Source organism: Canis lupus, unplaced genomic scaffold, assembly GCF_011100685.1.
Source record: "Canis lupus familiaris isolate Mischka breed German Shepherd unplaced genomic scaffold, alternate assembly UU_Cfam_GSD_1.0 chrUn_S1765H1962, whole genome shotgun sequence".
Classification (NCBI taxonomy): Eukaryota; Metazoa; Chordata; class Mammalia; order Carnivora; family Canidae; genus Canis; species Canis lupus.
In genome coordinates this window covers 245,664-260,861 of record NW_023330618.1, presented here as the reverse complement: position 1 = coordinate 260,861, position 15,198 = coordinate 245,664, and the positions used below count along the sequence as shown (strand labels likewise).

General features: G+C 41.7%; 1 pseudogene; it reads left to right on the top strand.

Annotated features, from left to right (window-relative positions):
* Positions 1-517: 517 nt before the first annotated feature.
* Positions 518-2,818, top strand: LOC119878643 (annotated as a pseudogene).
* The last annotated feature ends 12,380 nt before the right edge of the window (positions 2,819-15,198 follow it).

Here is a 15,198-nt window from a genome sequence, read left to right as displayed (position 1 = left end):
AAGGACAGTATTTCAAACCAAATGTAATGTAAAACTGGACACCACATGCAAAAATACTGAGTCCAGACACAGACTTCACATCCTTCACAAATATAAACTCAGATCACAGTTCTAAATATAAAATGCAGAATTATAAAACCTCTGCAAGATAATGTAGGAGAAAATGCAGGTGAACTTGGGTATGGCTATGATTTGATCCAACACCAGGGCATAATCCATGAAAGAAATAACTGATACACTGGACTCCATTAAAATTTTCGGTTCTGCAAACAGCAATGTCAAGAGAATAAGAAGACAAAGCACAGAGTTGGAGAAAATATTTACAAAAGAACCATCTAATAAAGAACTGTTATCCAGAATCTATATAGGGAGCGGAGGGACGGCCGTCGGAGCCGCCGAGGCCAAGTGCTGCCTGGCTGGGCCTACAAAGGGGATGTCAGGCCTCCAAAAGGAGCGCAGTGGAAGCGAGGGCCTCCCTGAGCCGCTGCTGTGACGGCCAGTGAGCGAGCCGCGGAGGATGTCCACCACCAGGACGGTCGCGCCCGCGGGGATCCCGGGGAACCCGCGGGAGGTCTCCAACCCCGCCAAGCCTGGCCGCAAGACCAAGCAGCTGCAGTACGCGCAGAACGTGGTGGTAAAGACGCCCTGGAATCACCAGCTCGCCTGGCCCTTCTACCAGCCCGTGGATGCAATCAAGCTAACCTTGCCCGATTACCATAAAATCATAAACACCCAATGGTATGGGGACTATTCAGAAGAGACTAGAAAATAATTATTACTGGAGCGCCAGCGAATGCGTGCAGGACTTCCACACCATGTTTACAAATTGTTACATTTACAACAAGCCCACAGATGACACAGTGCTAACGGCCCAAGCCTTAGAGAAAATTTTTCTGCAGAGAGTGGCCCAGGTGCCCCAGGACGAAGTTGAATTATTACCCCTGCTCCGAAGGGCAAAGGCCGGAACGCGGCGCAGGAACCCGGAGTGCAGGTGGGCAGCAAGTGGTGGCCGTGTCCTCTGTCTCCCCAGCAACCCCCTTCCAGAGCGTCCCCCACTGTCTCCAGACGCCTGTCATTGCTGCCCCCCCTCTGCCAACCATTACCGCAAACATCACGTCGGTCCCTGCGCCCCCGCCGCCGCCCCACCCCCTCCCTCGACGCCCATCATCCATCCCTGTGGTCCCTCCCACAGCGCCTGTCGTCAAGGAAAAGGGTGCAAAGCGGAAAGCAGCCACCACGACGCCCACTCCATCCGCGAGCCGGAGCGAATCGCCGCCGCCATCGTCAGACCCCAAGCAGGCCGAGGTGGGGGCTCGGCGAGAGAGTGGGGGCCGCCCCATCGCACCGCCCTGGAAGGGTCTAGAGGACGGCGAGGTGCCTCAGCATGCGGGCCGGAAGGGCGAGCTGCCGAGCACTCGCGGCACTGTGACAGCGTCCTCGAGGAAGGCCGTGCAAGAAGCGTGCGGCCTGCGCCTGGCCCTTCTCCAGCCGGTGGACGCCGAGGCCCTGGAGCTGCACGACTACCACGACGTCACCGAGCACCCGATGGACCTCAGCACTGTCAAGAAGACGGACAGTCGCGAGTGCCCAGACGCGCAGGGCTTCGCTGCTGACACCCGGTTCATGTTCTCCAGCTGTTACCAGTACAACCCCCAGGCCACAAGGTGGTGGCCGTGGCCAGGAAGCTGCGGCCGTGTTTGAGGTGCGGTTTGCTAAGATGCCGGCTGAGCCGGGGGAGGCGCCGGCCCTGCCTGCGCCCGCAGCCCCCGTGCTGAGCAGGGGCGCGAGAGAGCAGCGCAGCGCGAGGAGAGCGAGGAGGAGGAGGAGGAGGAGGAGGAGGAGGAGGAGGAGGAGGAGGAGGAGGAGGAGGAGGAGCGGGCCCGGCTGGCGGAGCTGCAGGAGCAGCTGAAGGCTGTGCACGAGCAGCTCGCCGCCCTGTCGCGGGCCCGGGAACAAGCCAGAGAGGAAGAAGGAGCCGAAGGGAAAGGAGGAGAAGGAGGAGGACGCGGACGAAGACGAGGACACGGAGAGGCACAAGGCCAAGTCTGAGGACGAGAAGGCCAAGGGGGCCCCGCCGCCAAGCAGGCCCAACCGAAGAGGGCTCCCGCCGAGAAGGCCGGCAGCGCAGCCAGGCCAGCAGGCAGCCGAAGCAGGGCGGCAAGCAGGCATCGGCCTCGACGACCCGGAGAGGAGGAGCAAGGCCTGCCCGTGAGCTAGGCCGAGGGCGCCAGCTCAGCCTAGACCCCGGCTGCCCGGGGACACGGGGCTGCGGGGTCCACTTCATCCAGTCCCGGAGCCCTCGCTCAGGGACCCAGGCCTGAGCAGAGAGAGATTGACTTTGAGCCTCTGAAACCCACCACTGTGCGGGAGCTAGAGAGATGCGTCAAGTGTTGTTGACAGGAAAAGCCAAGGGAGCCTTTCTCCACGAGCGGGAAGAAGCAGGCGGCCAAGTCCAAGGAGGAGTTAGCTCAGGAAAGGAAGGAGTCGGAGACGCGCGGCAGGACGTCCGTGGGCAGCTGAACAACAACGAGAAGCCTGCCAAGGAGGAGAAAGCGGGCTCTGCGCCCTCGGGAGGGCCGCCCGGCTCAGCAGCAGCAGCTCCTCGGTCCGGGAGCAGCAGTTCGGCGGATCCAGCTCCACTGCAGCGACTCAGACTGAGCGCTGGACTCGCACATCAGGACAAAACCAGCGAAGTCGCACCCGCCGGAACTCTGCAGTGTCCCTTGCTCTGGTTGATCTGCTGCTGCTCTGGTTCCGCGCCTGCAGGTTTTCTTTAAAACTCAGTGTTACGGAATCCAGGGATCCCGGGTGGCGCAGCGGTTTGGCGCCTGCCTCTGGCCCAGGGCGCGATCCTGGAGCCCCGGGATCGAGTCCCACGTCGGGCTCCCGGTGCATGGAGCCTGCTTCTCCCTCTGCCTGTGTCTCTGCCTCTCTCTCTCTCTCACTGTGTGCCTATCATAAATAAATAAAAATTAAAAAAGATAAATAAACTCAGTGTTATGGAATCTTCCAGTTTTGGCTTAATAGGTCTAAGATCTTTCTCGTGTGTTATGTGAGGCTTTATGAGAAGGTGTGAACCCGCATAAAGCCTTCCTTCCTTACTGAGTTGAGTTGCTTGGAGGACCGGGCAAACTTCAAACAGCTGACCTGATGACCGGTAGAAAACCATGTCAGATGTGATCTGAAGTTTCTGGTGCAAAGCCCCTTTCTTATGCCCAAGCTGGTCGTGTAGCTCCAGAAAGCATTGTTTGAAAGGAAGTTTCTCTGAGATGGAGTACTGCACCGAGGCTGTCAGGCTTTGCAACAGGCGATGTCTCTGTCCCCCCAGCTCAGCCCCGCGGCTGGGGTCACCTCTTGCTGCAGGGTGGGGGGACTGTGGAGGTGCTCGCGGGCTCCAGTCCGGGCTTCTGCAGGGGTGGGGAGAGGCGGGTGGTCACCGAGGGAGGGGGCCTCGGGAGGCTCCTGGGAGGGAACACGGGGGCGCGTGTGCCACGGCAGCTTTCCATACACTGAAACTTTTACCTCAACTGAAAAAAAAAAAAGAATTTAAAAAAAAAAAACAAAACAAAACTAAAGGAGACTTTTTTGTAAGTGTTCAGCAATTTTCTATCGAAAATCTAATGTAAATTTTTCACTATCTACATGGTAAAGTTCTGCAAGGCAAGGAGACCTGGCTGCTAAGGAAACTTGTTGTTACTAGGGGAGGATCATTGTCTCGTCTTATACTTTTCATACACATCTGCTAGTATGAAAATAGAAACAAAATGGAACCAGAGCGATACTTACGGGAGAAAAGAAAAAGACTTGAGAAGTTCTGACATACAAGCAAAAACAAAAACAAAAAATGCCCCTTATAGTTCTAATTTATAACTTTTAGAGTGAAGAACAATGATCTTGCAGAAAAATAAAATCCAAAGGAGCTCAAAGAAAAGGCACAGGAAAAAAAACTACTCTCTCCATAGACATCCTTGATAATGTAACTCATTGAAATTTAATCTTGAATAATCATAGAAAAAATACTTTCTTATTAAATATGGATCTTATTCTCAATAGAATTTTCAAATAAGAAAAATATTTTATTTTTTTGTCTTGACTCCATAGTATATACTTTATGTTTTATTATTTATTTCTACTGACCTGAATTTCTCTAATCCAGCAACATAATTATCTACAGCAAAGATTCTTCAAAATACCATGGTTATTTACCAGATTTTACTTGTCTACAAAAAATATATATTTTTCCCCCAGTCAGTGATCAGTGACTCCATAAATGGGAAGGAATGGACTTTTTCTCCATTTCTTGGTTTTATGTCACAGTAACGATGAAACTTTTACCTCAACAACTTCTCATTCCAGTCTTTTACAATCACTTCTGTCGAGGGACTGTGTTTGTTCACTGCCAAACAGTGTCTAAATTATAACTTGAGGGACAATATGAAGATGACAATGAAAAATCCAGTTTTACTAAGAAGAAAACAACTAGATACCCTTCTTTCTACAAGGACTTATTTATGAATATGCACTTAATAAAAAATAAGATGCTCGATAATTAACAAATTTAGGTTTATTCTGCAGTTACGGTTTATAGAAAAGAGCATAAACTGGAAAATAGTCGCTTCATTCCCCATCTCTATTTTAGGAAGACTTTAAATCTATAATGAAGTTTAAAAATGCCAAATCTCACACACAAAAAAAAACACTTTCTTGAAACATTTTTTTCACAATATATGCAGAAAAAGCACAGCCCTAAATAGAAGACCAAGACTGTGCACACACACACACACACACACACACACAAAATCCACATGCTCAATATATTCACAGCAAAAAAACATAAGGGGTGGGCAATTCAGGCTTCCTTCTCCCAAAGCATACATGGGATGAAAGAAATTCCTAAATCTCAATGCAGAATAGAACAATTACTACCAGAGGGTAATGAATTAATGAAACATGAATACAGTTACTACTGGAACTGGCTTCCGAAGCACCAACACACAAACTCATTCAAGACTCTCTTTTAGATCTCAGCTACAGAAATGCCAACCAACATTCCTATATTTAGCAGATATAGTAGTTTGAGGAAAAGCTACAATTAGTATTTTTAGCTTGAAAATGAATATCAGGGATCCCTGGATGGCGCAGCGGTTTGGCACCTGCCTTTGGCCCAGGGCGCGGTCCTGGAGACCCGGGATCGAATCCCACGTCGGGCTCCTGGTGCATGGAGCCTGCTTCTCCATCTGCCTGTGTCTCTGCCCCCCCTCTCTCTCTCTCTCTCTCTTTCTCTCTCTCTGTGACTATCATAAATAATAAAAAAAATTAAAAAAAAGAAAATGAACATCATAAAAATAATAAATCACTCCTTTTTCCTATATTGCTCCACCTGTCTTTGCTTAGCCTTTACTGAATCCAAATGCTAAGTATTGACTTATGTGGTTTTCCTGTGAACAGATAAAGTAGAAAATGAGAAATAGTTTAGATCTCAAAAAAAAAGCACATGACTCAAAAGTTTGCAGGCAGAAATAAATTACAGTGATCAAAAATATTGTTTGGGAATATTAAAATATCTTTACTGTGTACAGAGTTGTTTATGAAAACTTTGGCTTTCTCATCTACATTATACCATGGAGAATAGAACAAAATAATGTAAAAATGTCCTGTTTACACAACGTAGACTTGAGAAAATGCACCACTGGTGCTACTTGATGTATGAAAATCTTCATTTTCCAGTATATGGGTTATTTTCTGGGACTAAATCAAGCTCAGTGTATTTTAGTCTGAGAAAGCTAATATGTTTTCACAAAAATAGAAACTTCTGAAGAGTATCTTCATGACCATGAGAGGATTAAAAGCAAAATTTCAAAATGCACTTTAAGCACAGACAAACTAGAACATTTCTATTTTGTTGCTTTGACTGTTTTTTTTTAAACACAGTGACCCTTAAGGGAAAAAATGGGTGGGGGGCAAGGTGGCAGGAAGATAGGCTTCATAAAATACACTTAGGTTGAATAAAGTAGTTGTAGTTTAGTATTTTTAAATAAGGAAACATTCAATTAAATAATCAAGATTCTCAATAATCTGCAAATTGCTATAACCTCTAGTTTTGAAATCCCCAATTTTTGAAAAAAATTCTTTTTTCATGCCAAAATTGTGTTAAAACATATGTTTGGTATTCTCTTTCCTAAAAAGTTTGGAGATATTTTAGAAGCACCCAAAACCTAAATCCATGGCAAATTTAATAACTCTTTGGAGGTAAGTAATAGTCTCATCTAAAGAAAGAGAAATCGAGTTGGGTTACAGATGCTTACAAAAATGAGAAAATTAGGATAAATTTCATTAAAAATATAAATATCTGAAATTCTAGATTGCCAGTATTCCTTTTAAGGAGGATTTATGTTTATGAATAGAAATCCTCAGGGTGGTATTGTGTTTTTCTCCTCATAGGAAACGCCTGTTTTGTCAAGCAATTAAGGTTCTCTGTGGAGAAACTGATATGTCAGTCAGTCCACCACCAGACTCTCAGCCTAAAATCCATGGGCTTCTCTCCCTTTGCTGCAAAACAAAGACCCCTACTCTTATTCTCCTGAACTCTTTGTCTTTTCCTCAACTCAAGTGTCAGAATTTTTAACACATAGATTCATAAAAATGGGGTAAAAAAAACAATTTCTATAAATAAAACAGATCCACAGTATAACATTACCTCTGCCAAAAATCAGACAAAGAAATAAAAATAAATACTCTAGAAATTTGGAGCTCATTTGCTAATTTTCTAACTCAATTCACTATGATCGTGGGTCCATAGCCAAATCATGGTCTCCTATCCTCTTTTCAACTATCTTATTAAATGTAATGTGATTAAATAAATAATTACTAAAGGGAAAGGATATTCTTTTTATTTAAAAAAAAGAACATGAAGAATCACATCACCAAGATGGCAACATAGGATATTCCTGACTTCACTCCCCTCCCAAAACAAATGAACAACTATTCAAGAGCAAGACAACATTGAAAGAACCCTAGAACATGATGGTGAGGTACTCCCCACACCTCAGAGGCCAAGACAAACTGCATAGGAAGAGAAGGGGCCACACGCTGGCTGCACTTCCTCCCCCAAATCCAGGCCATTTCAGCACCAACCTGAGGTCTCAACTGAGCCTCCAATTCTTCCAGTGGGAAAAGAGAGCACAGGGGGGAATAGCCAGCCCCCCAACTCAGCACTGTGGCTGCTTTGTTTGAACCCCTACTCTGATCTCATGCCTACACAGGGATTGCTGGAAAACTATAAGGTTCAAACACTGGGATTCTAACTGTGACAAAGAATAGGAGAGAGGCTTGCAACAACTAGCATACGACCTTGGCCGACCAAGTTCATACTTGCAGTGTCCAAGTAATAATACCAACCAGCGGCTTTCCTCATTATCAGAACCAAGATGGATATATACTCTGACCAGGGAATTAGCAGAATATAGATCTTATTTATTCTGATCAAATGAATACTGTTGACCATAGAGCCAAGTTTGCCTAAGCCCAGGAAGGGAACTGAATCACAGCTCCCTTCCTCGACTGTGGAGAGTATCTTCTAGTCCAATTTGACAAGGAGGGCTGGAGAAAACTCCTGAAAGCTTTGTGACCCAATAGCAGTCAAGCTGAGAAGCTGGTAGAATTGAAGTTGCACAGCGGCCCTGTTTGGTCAGGGAACTTGGGGAATGGATCAGCCTGAGTTGAAACAACAAACAAAGAACAATAGCAGCTTTAACTGCTTCTCCCACTGCACCCAGACAGGGAATCTAATTCATAACCCTGCTCATTGTTGAATGCCATCAGTCTATCCAACCAGAGAATCTAACCAAAGCACAAGGAAAGCTCTGTAGCCCATCCAACAGCCCTACCTACAGTGGCATTTGAACAAAGAGCATAGCCTGTGGCTTCCCCAGTCTGCAGAGCAAAACCAGTGGCCTCACCTGACCAAGCAACTCAGTGCAGACACTACACTGATTCGGGTCCACCAACAATGAGCTATACAGACCCTGGTTCTATCTGCTGTTGTGCTAGGGAAGGGAAACTAATTCATAGTCTTATCTACTGCTGAATATAGTAGCCAGTCCAGACCATCGATGAAGCCTAACCAGATTAGGAGAGAATCCAAGCAATTGTAGAGAAGCCAGGCAACTGCAAAGCCCAATCTATAGCTTTTCTTAGGGAGGGAACCAAGCTGGCAGTCCTATACAACTCTCTCAGTCACTGGAACATCTCCTATCCCTGACCTTAAAGTATGAAGCATGGCCCCATCCAAGAAAAGACCACAATAGCAGACCCCATTTGCCCAAAGAAATTACCAGCAAATGCCCAGAAACTGAAACTGAGCTGAATGGTGAAGAAGTGTCTCTGCCAAAGCAAACTTGTCAAGTATGGAATTGGAGCCCAATTACTTAAATGCACAGATTCCAACATCAGGAATCAAAGATCACAAAAAAAAAAAAAAATCAGGTAAATAGGACACCACCAAAATAAACTCATAAAGATCCAAAAGCTAAACCTTAATAAATGGAGATCTAGGAACTGTCAGAAAGAATTCAAAGTGAACCACCTTTAGGAAGTTAGTGAACTACAAAACACACAAACACAGACACACACAGAAAAGCAAATGAAATTAGGAAAATAATGAATAATAAAAATGAGAACTTTGAAAGAGCAACCATCAAAAACAAATCCAAATATAATTCTTAGATTTGAAAAATAAGTAAACTGAAGAATTCAACAGAAAATGTCAAAAGTAGACTCAACCATGCAGAAGAGGGAATCAGTAACTTGAAAGAGAAGTCATGGAAAATAATCTAGAGGAGCAAAATGAAAAAAGAATGACAGAGTGAAAAATCCTACGGGAATTATAAATCACAATCAAAAGGAATGACATTTGCATTATAGGAATTTCCTGAAGGAGACAAGAAAGGGAGAAAGACCAGTAATGGCTGAAATGTCCCCTAATCTAGGGGAAAAAATGAACATCCAGATTCATCAGGTCCAGAGGACCTCAAATAGGATGAACCTGAATAGGGCTACACTGAGACACATTATAGTCAAACTGCCAAAAGTCAAAGACAAAGAAAGAATTTTAAGAGCAGTGCAGGAAAAAGTTACACACAAGGGAACACCCAAAAGATTATTAACACATTTCTCACAAAAACATTTTAGTCAAAAATCAAAACAAAACATTTTAATCAAGGAATGGGATGACATACTCAAACTATTGGAGGAAAATAACTGTCAACCAAGTATTCTATATTGGCTAAACTGTCCCTTGAAACAAAGCAAGGATAAAGACTTCCCTGAGCAAATAACCAGTAAAGGAGTTCCTTATCACTATATCTACCTTACAAAAGATGCTAATGGAAGTTCTTTAAGTAAAGGAACAATAATTATCACAAAAACATAAAAAGATAGCAAAAATCTCAGTGGTAATGGTAAACATACAGTCATATATTCTGCAATATGGTAACAGGGATAGTTAATTCACTTAAAACTCTAGCTGAAGTTTTAAAAAATGTACTAAAAATAACTATGTTAATCTGTTATTACACAATGTAAAAGCGATAACCAAAAAGGAGGAGAGGGAGTAAAAGTGTAAAGGTTATCAATTTTATCAAAGTTGTATCAGTTTAAAATGAGATGTTATAAGTTTAAGATATTATATGTAAGCCTCATTGTAATTACTAGGAAAATCCTTTAGTAATTACATAAAACATAGATAGGGACTCAAAGCACAATGATACCAAAAGATATCAAAACACACCCTAAAAAAGTAACAGGTTTAAATAAGAAATAATGGGTGTACAAAATAACCAGAGAATAATGAACAAAATGGCAATAGTAAATCCTTATCTATAAATAATTACTTTAGTTGTAAACAGATTTCTTCAATTAAAAGCCACAAAATGGCTAAATGGATTAAAAACCATACCCAACATTATGGTGCCTAAAAAAGACTCACTTTACCCTCAAAGACACACAGAATAAAGCGATGAAAAAAGACGTTTCAAGCAAATGGCACTAAATTACTGGCACTAAATTTACTTACATTACATGTATTATAAAAATGATATGAGATAAAGAAGGTTATTATATAATGAGAAAATGACCAATGCTTTAATAAGATAATAACTATTGTAAATATTTTGTGCATAACGTTGGAATACCTGAATATATATAAGGCAGAAACTGACAAAGCTCAGAGGAGAAATCAACAGTAATGCAATGGATAGATCATCCAGAGAACCAATCAGGAAACAGTATACCTAAAAAACATTACAGACCAAACAGACCTAACACATACATAGAACATTCTCTTCAACAATGGCAGAACAGATATTTTTATCAAGCAGGCAGGGAATACTTTTTAGAACAGACCGTAAACTTTACCACAAAACAAGTCTTAGCAAACTCAGGAAGACTGAAATTACACCAAATATCTTTTTTGACTACAGTGCATGAAATTAAAAATCAATCCCAACAGGAAAGCTGGAAAACTCATGACCATATGCAAATTAAATAACACTCTCCTTAAAACCATTTGATCAATTGATAGTTAAAGGAGAAATAGGAAAGGTTTTTTTAGTTTTTATTTTTTGAGACAAACAAAAATGAAAGTACAACATACCAGAACTTGTGGGCTATAATAAAAGCAATTCTAATTGGAAGTTCACAGCAATAAACATCTACATTAAGAAGCAAAAAAAGATCCTAAATAAGTAACCTAAGTCTCTAAGCCTTAAGGAACCAGAAAAAGTGGAACTGAGTCCAAAATTAGAAGAAATAAAAATGAAAGTAAACATAAATGAAATAGAGAATAGAAAAACAATAGAAAGGAATAGCCAAAGTGGGAGCTGGTTCTTTGAAAAGATAAATAAACCCTTAGGCAAACCCTTACGTACACTAACAAAGAAAAGGCAAAGGACCCAAATCAATAAAATTATAAATGTAAAAAAGCACATTACAAGTGATACTACAGAAATACAAAGATCTTAACAATATACCAATATACTACACAACATAGAATAAATGAAAAAAATTATCTGAAATGTACAACTTACCAAGAATGAATCAGGAAAAATTAGAAAATGCAACTAGACCATCTACTAGTTAGATGATTGAATAAGTAACAAAAATGCCCCAAGGGGGAATAAACATTGTTAAAATGACCACAGGACGCAAAGCAATCTACAGATTTAATAAAATCTCCATCTACCAACAGCACTTTTCACAGACCTACATAATCCTAAAATTTGTATGGACCCACAAAAAACCCCAAAGAGCCAAAGCAATCTTGAAAAAGAAAAACAGAACTAGAAGTAGCACAATCCCAGATTTCCAGTTATATTGCAAAGCTGTAGTAATGAAAATCATATAGTACTGGCACAAAAATAGGCACATGGATCAAGAACAGAACAGAGGGCCCAGAAATAAGCCTGCAGTTATTAGGTTAATTAATCTACAACAAAGGAGGCAGGAATATGCAATGGGAAAACGTCTCTTAACTAAAAGGTTCTGGGAAAACTGGACATTGAGAGCTTGTTTGGAGGTTCTAGCCAGGGGAGCGCAGCTACTCGTATACCCTTGACCGAAGAACGGTCCTCCTCTATTGGGGATGGTCGTCGTCTTCCACCGAGCACGCAGCTTCGGGAGGGACGCACATGGAGCAGTGAGAGAGGAAGGGGACACCCGCCTAGCCAGCCAGATCAGCCGAATCAACCCTGGTGATCAATGGGGTGACAGGTGTCGCAGCCAGATCGCCCTCACATCCAACAGCTACAAGCAAATGAATGAAGTTGGACCTACACCATACACAAAAATAAACTCACAATGGATTAAGGACCTAATTGGGAGACTTGAAACCATAAAAATCCCAGAAGACAACATATCTGATATCAGCCACAGAAACATTTTTCTAGATATGTCTCTAAAGCAAGAGAAATAAGAACAAAAATAAATTATTGCAACTACATCAAAATAAAAACTTGTGCATAGCAAAGGAAACCACCAAGAAAAGACAACCTACTGAATGAGAGAAGATATTTACAAATGACATATCTGATAAGGGATATCCAAAATATATAAAGAACTTCTACACTGAATGCCAAAAAAACCAATCCAATTTAAAAATGGGCAGAAGACATGAACAAACATTTCTCCAAAGATGATATGCAGATGGCCCACAGACACATGAAAAGATGCTCAACATCACTCACCATCAGGGAAATGCAAATCAAAACTGCAATGAGATATTACCTCACATGGGTCAGAATGGCTAAAATTAACAACACGGGAAACAGACGTTGGCAAGTATATGAAGAAAAAGGAACTTTTGTGCAATAATGGTGGGAATGCAAACTCAAGTGCATCCATTGTGGTAAACAACTTGGGATTTCCTCACAAAATTAAATATAGAAGTTCTATATGATCCAGTAATTCCACTGCTGGGTATTTACCCAAAGAATATGAAAACACTAATTTGAAAGATACATGCATCCCTATGTTTGCTGAAATATTATTTTTAATAGCCAAATTATTGAAGCAGTTCAGGCATCCATCAATAGGTGAAAGGATAAGAAGAGGTTGTGGGGATCCCCAGGTGGCTCAGCGGTTTAGCGCCACCTTTGGCCCAGGGCATGATCCTGGGGTCCCGGGACTGAGTACCACATCGGGCTCCCTACATAGGGCCTGCTTCTCCCTCTGCCTGTGTCGCTGTGTCTCTGCTCCTCCCCCCCCGTCTCTCTCTCTCTCTCTCTCTCATAAATAAAATCTTAAAAAAAGAAGAGGTGGTGGACACACACACACACACACACACACACACTAGAATATTACCCAGCCATAAAGAAAAAAAGAAATCTTGCCATTTGCAACAACATGGAATGATCTTAGAGGGTATAATGCTAAATGAAATAAGTCAGAGAAAGATAAATCCCATATGATTTCACTCACATGTGGAATTTAAGAAACAAAACAAAAAAGACATACCTAAAACAGACTTTTTTAAAAAAATTTATTTATAATAGTCACAGAGAGAGAGAGAGAGAGGCAGAGACACAGGCAGAGGGAGAAGCAGGCTCCATGCACCGGGAACCCGACGTGGGACTCGATCCCCAGTCTCCAGGATCGCCCCCTGGGCCAAAGGCAGGCGCAACTGCTGCGCCACCCAGGGATCCCTAAAACAGACTTTTAAATATAGAAAACAAACTGGTGGTTGACAGAGGGGAGGTAGGTGGGAAGATATGAGCAATGAGTGAAGGGGATTAAGAGTACATTCATTATGATGAGCACTAAGTAATGTATAGAGTTCCTGAATCGCTTTATTGTATGCTTGAAACTAATATAACACTGTATGTTAACTATAGTGGAATTTTTAAAATAAATAATTTTTTAAAGCTGCAACCTCCCTCCCCACATGAGTATCTCCCTATTATCATTACCTGATTAGTTTTTCTCCATACTATAAACATTTTACTTCTTTAATAGCCTACATTCCACTTCTTAAATTTTTTTAAAGATTTTATTTATTTATTCATGAGAGACACACACAGAGAGAGGCAGAAAAACAGGAAGAGAGAGAAGCAGGCTCCATGCAGGAAGCCCAATGTGGGACTCAGTCCCAGGACTCCAGGATCACACCCTGAGCCAAAGGCAGATGCTCAACTGCTGAGCCATCCAGGCGTCCCTCCACTTCTTAAATATAAACTCACCTAGGGCAAAGACTTTTTGTCATTTTGATCAGTGCTCATTCCTGGCATATAAAAAGTGCTCAATAAATATATGTTGAGTAAAAAAAAAAAAAATGTCCCAAAGAAGAAAAGTCCAGGACCCGGTGGATTCACTGTGAATTTTACCAAACATTTAAATTAAGATTTAAAACCAATACTTATCAAATTCTCCATAAAATTAATAATGAAGGAACACTCTCAAACTCATTTTAGGAGGCTAGCATTATCCTGATAACAAAATCAGAAAAGAATGCTACTAGAAAGAAAAGAAAACTACAGGCCAATATCCTAATGATTATAGATGCAAAAATTCTCAACAAAGTACTAACAAAAAATTCAGTAGCCTATGGGGCACCTGGGTGGCTCAGTCAGTTAAGCATCTGCCTTCAGCTCAGGTCATGATCTCAGGGTTCTGAGAGTGAGCCCTGCATCAGGCTCCTCTGCCCCTCACTTGGTTTGTGCTTTCTCTCTTACTCTCTCAAGTAAAATCTTTAAAAAAAATTCAGCGGCCTATCAAAAGAATCATTAAAAGGATAATTGACCATATTCAAGTGGGATTTATCCCTGGGTTGAAAGGATGGTTCAAAATATGGAAATCGATCAATGTGATACATCACATTAATAGAATGAAAGAAAAGAATCCTATGATCATCTCAATAGACACAGAAAAAGCATTTGACAAAATCTAACATTTATGAAAAAACAGTTAACAAATTAGGTATGGAAGTAACATACCTCAATATACTAAAAGCCATATATGCCAAGCCCATAGCTGATATCATACTCAATGGTGAAAGTTTGAAAGCTTTTCTTCCAAGATCAGCAACAAGATAAGGTGCCCACTCTCATCATTCCTATGCAATATAGAAATAAAACTCCTAGCTAGAGCAATCAGTAACTAGCTAACTAAATAAATGCCATCAGAATTTTTTTTTTAATGTATGGTCTCTGTTTGAAGATGATTTGTTTTTATATAAAGAAAATCCTAAAAACTCAACCAAAAGCCTGTTACACCAACCAACAAATGCAATAAAGTTACAGGACACAAAATCAGCATACAAAATTTAAAAGAATTTCTACATAGCAACAGCAGATTTTCTGAAAAGAAACTTATCCCATTTTGCAATTGCATCAAAAACAGTAACATACTTAGGAATAAGTTTAACTGAGAAAGTGAAAGATATCTACCCTGAAAACTAGAAGGCATTGATAAAAGCAATCCAGGAAGACACAAACTGGATTAAAAAATTTAATACTATTAAAATGTCAATACTACCAAAAGCCATCCATAGAGTCAATGAAATCCCTATCAAGATTCCAATGGCTTTTTTTCCCCGAAGGAAACCGCTCCTAAAATTTATATGGAACCAAAAGAGATCTCAAATAGGCAAAGAAATCACGAGAAAAAAGAACAAAGCAGGAGGCATCAGTCTTCCTGATTTCCAGCCAT